We start from the raw sequence: 9671 nt of genomic DNA on the forward strand, positions 1-9671 counted from the left end.
AGGTCCTTTAGAGAGATATTCTTAGGTCCTAATGTTAACAAGGGGCTTCCCTGGTGGCCCAGAGGTTAAAGCATCTGCCTACAATGCGGGAGACCTGGGTTTGATCCCTGAGTCAGGAAGATCCCCTGGAGAAGGAAATGGCAAACAACTCCAGTATTCTTGCCTGGAGAATCCCATTGGTGGAGGAGCCTGGTGGGCTACAGTCCACGGGGTCGCAGAGTCAGACAGGACTGAGCGACTTAACTAACTAACTAATGTTAACAAAAGGCTTATGTATCTAAATGTATTTTAAAAGATACGTTGAAAAAGACAGTGAATGTAATGGCATTTTTAAATTCCAAAGGTCAGTATTCTGACAAAAAGGAAAGAAAAGGAAATATCTTCCCTTATTCTCAATAGGAGGAATTAAGCTTCATATTTTTCATTCCAATTTGTCCTTTCACAGTCAAAAGATTTCTTTTCTCATCCTTGTAAAACATTTACCATGCATCTAGCTTTTACCATGTATGCCAGACTCTGTGCTAGCAACTGTGACTGCTAATATTGGTGGGGTGCAAAAAGTCTAATCCCATACTCTGGGAGCTTGCTCTCTAATGAATGAGATCCCATGGGCTGCAGTGTTTCAACAGTCTTCTAACAGGTCCTTAGACATCTCTCCTAAGAGAGAAATCTGAATAATTTTGGCCAATGCTTCAGACTATATTAGGCACCAAAATCTTTTGCTTGGTTCAGAACAAGGCAAGATAGGGATATCCCTGCATGTTTCAGTTATTCTCTGCTAATAATAATAGGTAACATTAATTGCATGGTGCTCACGTTCCATACACAGCACTCTTGATTCTCACCATAGCCCTTGAGGTATTACTTCTTTGCCCATTTTTAGGTGAGTCTTGGCTGTTGACTATCTTGACCCTGGACACAGAGTCCAACCATCTCATCCTCTGTCATCGCCTTCTCCTCCTGTCTTCAATCTTTCCCAGCATCAGGGTCTTTTCAGATGAATCAGTTCTTCACGTCAAGTGACCAGACTATTGGAGTTTCAGCTTCAGTATCAGTCCTTCCAATGAATACTCAAGACTGATTTCCTTCAGGATTGACTGGTTGGATCTCCCTGCAGTCCAAGGGACTCTCAAGAGTCCAACACCACAGTTCAAAAGCATCAATTCTTTGGTACTCAGCTTTCTTTACAATCCAACTCTCAACATCCATACATGACTACTGGAAAAACCATAGCTTTGACTACATGGACCTTTGTTGCTAAAGTAATTTCTCTGCTTTTTAATATGCTGTCTAGGTTGGTCGTAGCTTTTCTTCCAAGGAGCAAGCGTCTTTTAATTTCATGGCTGCAGTCACCATCTGCAGTGATTTGGGAGCCCAAGAAAATAAAGTCTCTCACAGTTTCCATTGTTTTCCTATCTATTTGCCATGAAGTGATGGGACCATATGCCATGATCTTAGTTTTCTGAATGTTGAGTTTTAAGCCAATGTTTTCATTGTCCTCTGACTTTTTTATCAAGAGGTTCTTTAGTTCTTCTTCATTTTCTGCCATAAGGGGCCAAGATGGTAGAGGAACAGGTTGGGGAGACCAATTTCTCCCCCACAAATTCCTCAAAAGATCTTTTGAATGTTGAGCAACTTCCACAAAACAACTTCTGAACACTGGTGGAGGACACCAGGCACCCAGAAAGGCAGCCGGTCTCTTCAAAAGGGGACAAAATATAGAAGACAAAAGGAGAGACAAAAGAGTTAGGGATGGAGACCTGTCCTGGGGAGGGAGTCGTGAAGGAGGAGAAGTTTCCACACAGTAGGAAACCCTCTCACAGGTGGGTCTGTGGGGAATGTTGGAATCTCAGAAGACAACATAATTGGGAGGGAAAAAAAAAAAAACAGAATACATACCTAACCGCAACTGCTGAAAAGAGAACTTTCCAGCGAAAGGCTCTAACCTAACAACCTAATGCACAGCCTGGCCCACTCACAGAACAAAGGATTGAGCGAATACCAAAGGAGAGCTAGCTGGCTGTGTACCGGCCCCTCCCCGCCCAGAGGCAGAGACGCAGGAGCCAGAGCCAGAAGGCAAGGGGCTGCTGCAATCTTGTGCCAGACGGCATCCTCCACCAAACTGTGAGCAGGCTCCCAGATGCTAACCACATCTTTCTGAGAGCCTGGATGGTTGACATCCACCAGGAGGTTCACAGCCGGAGATGAGCTCTCCAGAGGAGACATACGGCACACCTGAGGCAGTGCTCTCCCAGTGCACCCAGGAAACTGAGCAGCCGGTGATTAAGGCACGGCCCATCTGAGACAGTTCCCCCAAGAACCTGGTCACTGAGCTGCTCAGGCGTGGGAAAGGCACAAAAGGCACAGCCAACCCACAGAGACTGAGCCAGAGCTGTGTCTGAGTGTCTCCTGTGGAGGTACGGGTCAGCAGTGGTCTGCCGCAGGGGCAGGGGCTCTGGGTCCAGTGGACCTGGGTATGGCACAAGTGCTCTTGGAGGAGGTCTCCATTAACCCCACCATAGAACCACCAGAATTTACACAAGACTGAGGAAACAGACTTTTTGTGGAGGGCACAAACAGAACCTTGTGCACACTAGGACCCAGGAGAAAGGAGCAGTGACTCCACAAGAAACTGACGCAGACATGCCCATGAGCGTCCAGGAGTCTCCGGCGGAGGCGTGGGTTGGCAGTGGCCTGCTGCAGGCGCGGAGGCACTGAGGGCAGCAGTGCATGCATGGGACCTCTTGAAGGAGGTCACCATTTTCTTACTACCTCCACCATAGTTGGACCTCAGGCCAAGCAACAGGGAGGGAACACAGCCCCACCCATCAGAACAAGACCCAGTTTCCCCTCAATCAGTCTCTCCCATCAGGAAGCTTCCATAAGCCTCATAATCTTATCCATCAGAGGACAGAGAGAAAACCACAATCACAGAAAACCAATCAAACCGATCACATGGACCACAGCTTTGTCTAACTCATTGAAACTGTGAGCCATGCTGTGTAGGGCCTACCAAGACGTACAGGTCATAGCAGAGAGTTCTGACAAAACATGGTCCACTGGAGAAGGGAATGGCAAACCACTTCAGTGTTCTTGCTTTGAGAACCCCATGAACAGCATGAAAAGGCAAAAAGATAGGACACTGAAGGATGAACTCCCCAGGTCAGTAGGTGCCCAGTATGCTACTGGAGAAGAGTGGAGAAATAACTCCAGAAGGAATGAAGAGATGGAGCCAAAGCAAAAACCACACCCAGTTGTGGATGTGACAGAAATAAAATCCGATGCTGTAAAGAGCAGTATTGCATAGGTACCTGAAATGCTAGGTCCATGAATCAAGGCAAATTGGAAGTGATCAAACAGGAGATGGTAAGAGCGAACAATGACATTTTAGGAATCAGTGAACTAAAAAGGACTTGAATGGGTGAACTTAACTCAGATGACCATTATATCTACTACTGTGGGCAGGAATCCCTTAGAAGAAATGGAGTAGCCATCGTAGTCAACAAAAGAGTCCAAAACGCAGTACTTTGATGCAATCTCGAAAATGACAGAATGATTTCTGTTCGTCTCCAAGGCAAATCATTCAATATCACAGTAATCCAAGTCTATGCCCTGACAGGTAATGATGAAGAAGCTGAAGTTGAACGGTTCTATGAAGACCTACAAGACCTTCCAGAACTAATACCCAAAAAAGATGTCCTTTTCATTATAGGTGACTGGAATGCAAAAGTGGGAAGTCAAGAGATACCTGGAGTAACAGGCAAAGTTGGTCTTGGGGTACAAAATGAAGCAGGTCAAAGGATAACAGAGTTTTTCCAAGAGAACACATTTGTCATAGCAAACACCCTCTTCCAACAACACAAGAGACGACTCTACGCATGGACATAACCAGATGGTCAATACCAAAATCAAGTTATTATATTCTTTGTAGCCAAAGATAGAGAAGCTCTGTATAGTCAGCAAAAACAAGACCAAGAGGGGACTGTGGCTGTGGCTCAGATCATGAAGTCCTTATTGCCAAATTCAGACTTAAATTGAAGAAAATAGGGAAAACCACTAGACCATTCAGGTATGACATAGATTTAGCTGACTCCAAAGTTCAACTATACCTCAGCCATTGTGTATGAGGCCAGATCAGGAAAAGAAGGCCAACCTCATCATTGGCTGAAATTTGTATTTTGAAGAATTGTGCATAAACTCGATAAAAACAACTGACTCGAAAAAGGCACATCTTCCACTTACCAGTTTTCAAGTCACATTTTGTACATGGTTTTATCTGATCCTCACAACAATCTTGGGAAATGAGCAGGGTTGGTATTTAAAATCCAAATTAGGTCATTGAAACCTACAATTCTAGAAAGGTTAAATTACTTGCCCAGCATCATACAGCTAGTGAGTTAAGATATGGGACTCTTCTCCAGGTCTCCCAACTACTAGTTATCTGTGCTTGGCATTAGAAAATCTCAAACTGTGAAATTATAGTATATGTGAATTTCTAATAGAGCCATAGAAGTTCCAGGATTCATCAGCAGCTCACTGTCTGTCTCAAGAATTAAGCTTGAATAAGTATGAGCTCTGTCAATTCTGGACTGCATCAGGCAGTACTCACTTAAGCATGCCTTTATGTGACTTGTAAATAAAATTCTGTTTGCTTGATATTCCCTGTGGCTGGAGAGTAACGTTTAAACGTCTTCAAAGTTATTTTTACTGTGCTTCCTGAAGCATCTTATACACTACTTACCCCAAATTGGGCCCTGTTCTGTAGTTTTTATTCAGGTAAAACTAATGGAGTTTCCCCAGAGTGAGAGATGTGTAATCAATCCCATTGTTTGATTTCAATGGCTTATTACTGGGTGGGAGAATTGTTATAACAGAGGCAATTTAGAAAATCAGGTACGATTGACTCTAGTCAATTTGCATACTGCAGTCCCAACAGCAAAAAGTCATGGTGTTTCATGCCTGAGAGAGTTCAGTCATTAATGAGACCACCTGGGCAACTAACTAATCCTGAGAGAGAACAGGAGAACTGTGTGTGTGTATGTGTGTGTGTGTGTGTGCACGTGCGTGGAACTGTGCCCATGTGTTTCTAAACAACGGTGCATTCAAAATTGTCGCCAATCAAAGAAGGAAAAAATAATCTAAGAAGTTAATGCTGGTATTTTCCAAAAAATAGTCACAATCAGAACTGTCTCTTCGCAGATCCTTATGTGACTGGCCTTGAATGTAACATTTGGATTTACTGTGGTTATACATTCTTCTTAAAAGTTGGCAAGATGCTGCTCTCTGGGAGGTATGAGAACAATTGGAAAGCTCCCTGAACTGAACGGCAGAAATATGAGTTCCAATCTGAACCCAACCATTAATTTTCCTTATGTCTTGGGCAAGTACCTTAGTTCTTAGGCCTCTGCTTCCTCATCTTTATGAAGAGTTCAGATCAGATATTTTCCAAGGCCTTTTCCAGCAGTAGCATTTGGTATCACATCCTTGGAAAACAAAAGCCTTTACCTGAAAACAGACTTGATCACTGCCAAGTTGTGTGTCATGTCTATGGAGTCAAATGAGAGATGAAGATTAAAAAAGAACAGAGGGAAAGAGTCCAGCTGCCTATCCTAGCATACAAATGTGTCTCCATCAGGAATGGAAAAGTACGGGCACAAACGCTACAGATGGTGAGTGCGTAGCGCCCGTCTTTGCAGTGAAGGATAATGTAGCCCTTATTCCAATTGTGTGCAATGAATCCACTGATCTGTGAAGTCCCTGACAGAGAGGTTTACTCATGCATTAGATGAGGAAGGGAAAGCTGGAGGAGGGGACACCAACATTGATGAACTGACTAGTTTCTGACGTTATCTCAAAACTCTCACTGCACCACTGAGAAATAATTAATACAAGCTCCATATGCAGGAACCTGAACTTAGAAATAGTAAGCAACTCAGCAACTTTAAAATATACTGTTAAAGGGGCAGAACTGGGAGGAAACCTTGTCCTAACACTCAAGTTCTTTCCAGCATAATACCATGTAAGTGCAGAGAATGCCACATTCTTCAAATCTTGTCTATTTTCCCTTTGCACTCATTCCCCACCCATACTTATGCATATCTTTTCAGAACATCATACAGAAAACATCACCTGTCCTGGAGGACAGGAAGGAAGGGCACTCATAGGTCTCTACTTTCCTCCCTAATTATCCTTTTTACTTCACGACTGCCTATTTCATCCATTTCAGCTTATTAAAAACAAGACCTCTTTCTTTTTGTGGAACACTTTATTGTTGGAAATGAAATATCTTAAACAGTTCAAAGGCAGGCTGGTGCCGATGACAGGAGCTGCGTCAGCATGGAGATAGCAACGGCCGCATCCTGAAAAGCAATTGCAGTTTTGAGAAGCAGCAACTATTTGCAATCCTCCTTTCAAAAAGATCACTTTCAGAATGTGGCATGGGCTGGAAATGGATGCAGTCATCATTTTCAGGGGTTTTGTTGGGCTCTGGCAGCTGGGAATTCTCTTTTCTAATCTCCTACAACCCACAGACCCTCACACAAAACAGGAGGTAAAAATGCCATTGTCCTAAAATAAAATGTGGCTGTGCAGCTACATATTGTAAGGAATTTTTTTTATGGAAAAATAACTTTTTTATAAAGGAAAGATGATCACATGAGTTTAAATAAAAACTAACCAGACATGGAAAAATAGGTGTTTTTTCTTAATAAATAAAAAGGGATAAATATTTTGGGGTAGGGCCAATAATTGCTGTTCCCTTTAGTAAAATGTCCCATTTTCACCCTCCCTCTGGCCTTGCTCAAATGCCAGCTTCTCTGGGAAGCCTTCTCCCATCCCTTATGTGAGGCATTGTTTTTTTCTTTCACTTAACTGCTAATATGGTTTTATCTGTGTCAGTAGCTCAGGCATGTCTGACTCTTTGCAACCCCATGGACTGCAGCCAGGCTCCTCTGTTTTTATCTGAGTATTTCTTTTATCAGGCATCTCCTTCCTATTTGTACTCTGGCTACTTATACATATATTGGCTTCTCTTCTCAGCCTGCAAGCTCTTTCAGAAAGGATTTCACACTTTCATTGATTTATGTATTAATTAAACAACTGTGAGTTGACAGTCTACTTGATGCCAAGAACTGTTTAGGCATTTAGAATAAAAGTATTGATAAAATGTATAATAACCAGTTCCTTTTTTCCAGGAGCTTACATTCAAATATGGAAGAGAGACATGTGAACATGTATATAAAAATTGCAATTGAAGGTATGTAGGATACATATGAAATTTATTTCTAAGTATTTTAGTACCTTGTTGAATGAACAAATAAATGAATGCAGGTTCCACTCTTAAATAACAGTTCAGTTCAGTTCAGTCACTCAGTGGTGTCTGACTCTTTGTAACCCTATGGACTGCAGCACGCCAGGCCTTGCTGTCCATCACCAACTCCCAGAGTTTACCCAAACGCATATCCATTGAGTCGGTGATGCCATCCAACCATCTCATCCTCCGTTGACCCCCTCTCCTCTTGCCTTCAGTCTTTCCCAGCATCAGGTTCTTTTCAAATGAGTCAGTTCTTTGCATCAGGTGGCCAAAGTATAAATAACAGTGAAGGCCCTAAATAGAAACCAAGCATCCTTGTGGAGATATGAACTGGCAGAGAAATGAAAAACCAATGATGACATATGGGTCCTTGGGAGCAGTGTTGTTCTCAGAAGTCCAGATCAAATATTCCTGCTAGCGTAAGCCCTGAATCTTTATCATCTCTGTTTCCTCTAAGAATGGAGTATTTTAAATATTAAGGGTGATCCTACAGAGAGCAAGGTGGAATATGAAAAATGTAGCTTTGGAATCAGAAAATGTACTATGCACAGAAAGAGAAAATAGGCAGCCTGATTGAAGTAGTGCTTATTGAGGATGCAATATTAAATGCTACAGAAAACAATAAATCTGACACTATTCTGGAGAAGTTTTATGGAATAGGTGTGCTTACCAGAGAATGATACGAGGACAAACACATGTAGAGAAAATGTGCCATGTGATCCAAAGGCAGAAAGACAGACCATGGAACATCTGGTGTCTCTTAGATCTCAGATGAGGATTGTGTTCCTACTGACTAATATATTGATGCTAATTAGTAAATGCCATCTACAGTCTTTTATACATTTCTTAAAACATTTTCTCTTGTTAGTCAGCTCCTTCTCTTGATATTTTTATAGTTTCCTAGGCGCCGCAATCCCACATTGTCTTTTTTCTTTTCCTACTTCCATAACTGATCAATTTACCTGAATAGAACATCCTGCTCCAACCTGCAAATGTCCATATTCTCTATGGCTCAGTTCTTGGCTCTGTGTTTGAAGTCTCAGAAAAATTACCACCTGAAATTACACTATCATCCTTCAATCTAGTATTGAATTCTATCAAGATGGTTATCTAATCATTATCATTAATTTGATTACTCCCTCCCTGAATTCCACTTGTATTTTACAGAAGCCTTGAGTACATTTACTCACTGATATATATAATATATCAGACTTAGCCATCTACCTGTTCCTCACATTCATTCCATGGAGAGATTAATCATCATCACAATTCCACCACTACAATACATTACAGGGCTTAAAACCTCTCCCTGCAAAACAGGCTCCCCTATCAAATCCTTCACTTTCATGGATGGCATCATCATTCTCTCTCTCTTCTCAGTTTGCAATGGCAGGCATATTGGAGTCTTCTCTCTTTCTACCTCCATGTCTAGGCACCAGAGTTAGTTATTCCAAAAGTCTCCTTGTATAATGTCTCTGGCATTAGGAACTTATATATATATAAAATTCAGCAAAAGTAACTAGACACAGAAAAGTATGTATTGCCATGCCATCTTTCCTCCATTGCCAACCCCTCACTTGTCATTTCATGTGTTGGTCTTTGAATAGGTGGTAATCATTCATATTTCTATTCTCTAGCCTTTCCCAATCAGTCAACACTTTTTTTTTAGCCTGATTACTTTTCTTTAAAATACATATTTAATAAACCCAGCCTCTTGACAATTAGTCAGTGACTTGATATTTTCCGGTAGACATATAATGCATGTCACAAATGTGACTTGACACAAAAGTAGCTTAAATGTCCTAATAGCCACATTAGAAATGCAAAAAGAAGCAGGTGAAAATAACTTTAATAATACTGTTGTTATATTTAACCCAATATATCCCCAACATTATCATTTTAATATGGAATAATTAATATTAATGAGGTATTTCACTGGTTTTTTTCATACTAGTCTTTGAAGTCATACATCTCAATTCAGAGTAGATAAAGTTGAAACGCTCAAAAGCCATATATGACTAGTGGCTACCATATTAAGCAGTGCATCTTTACAATATTCCTGGTGCCTTCCATTTTCATCCTTTGCTCATGCTCTTACCCTTGTACCCCTTCTTTTACCAGCATTACTATATCTTGATAATATCCCAAGATTCTTGCAGTTTAAGTTCTGACTCTTCTGCGTGGAGAATCACCGCAAGACTACAGTCATTTCATGACGGGCGTTAGTTATATGTATTAGTTATGCTCTGTAGCTGGCATGTCCTATGTGCTCCTTTCTTTTGTGCACTACTTTTTTATAATTAACGAATGAGAACTACACTCTAGTCAGATTGTCACTCTCTAGAGGGTTGATAATTCT

The sequence above is a fragment of the Oryx dammah genome, unplaced genomic scaffold (genome assembly GCF_014754425.2).
Source record: "Oryx dammah isolate SB20612 unplaced genomic scaffold, SCBI_Odam_1.1 HiC_scaffold_1, whole genome shotgun sequence".
Classification (NCBI taxonomy): domain Eukaryota; kingdom Metazoa; phylum Chordata; class Mammalia; order Artiodactyla; family Bovidae; genus Oryx; species Oryx dammah.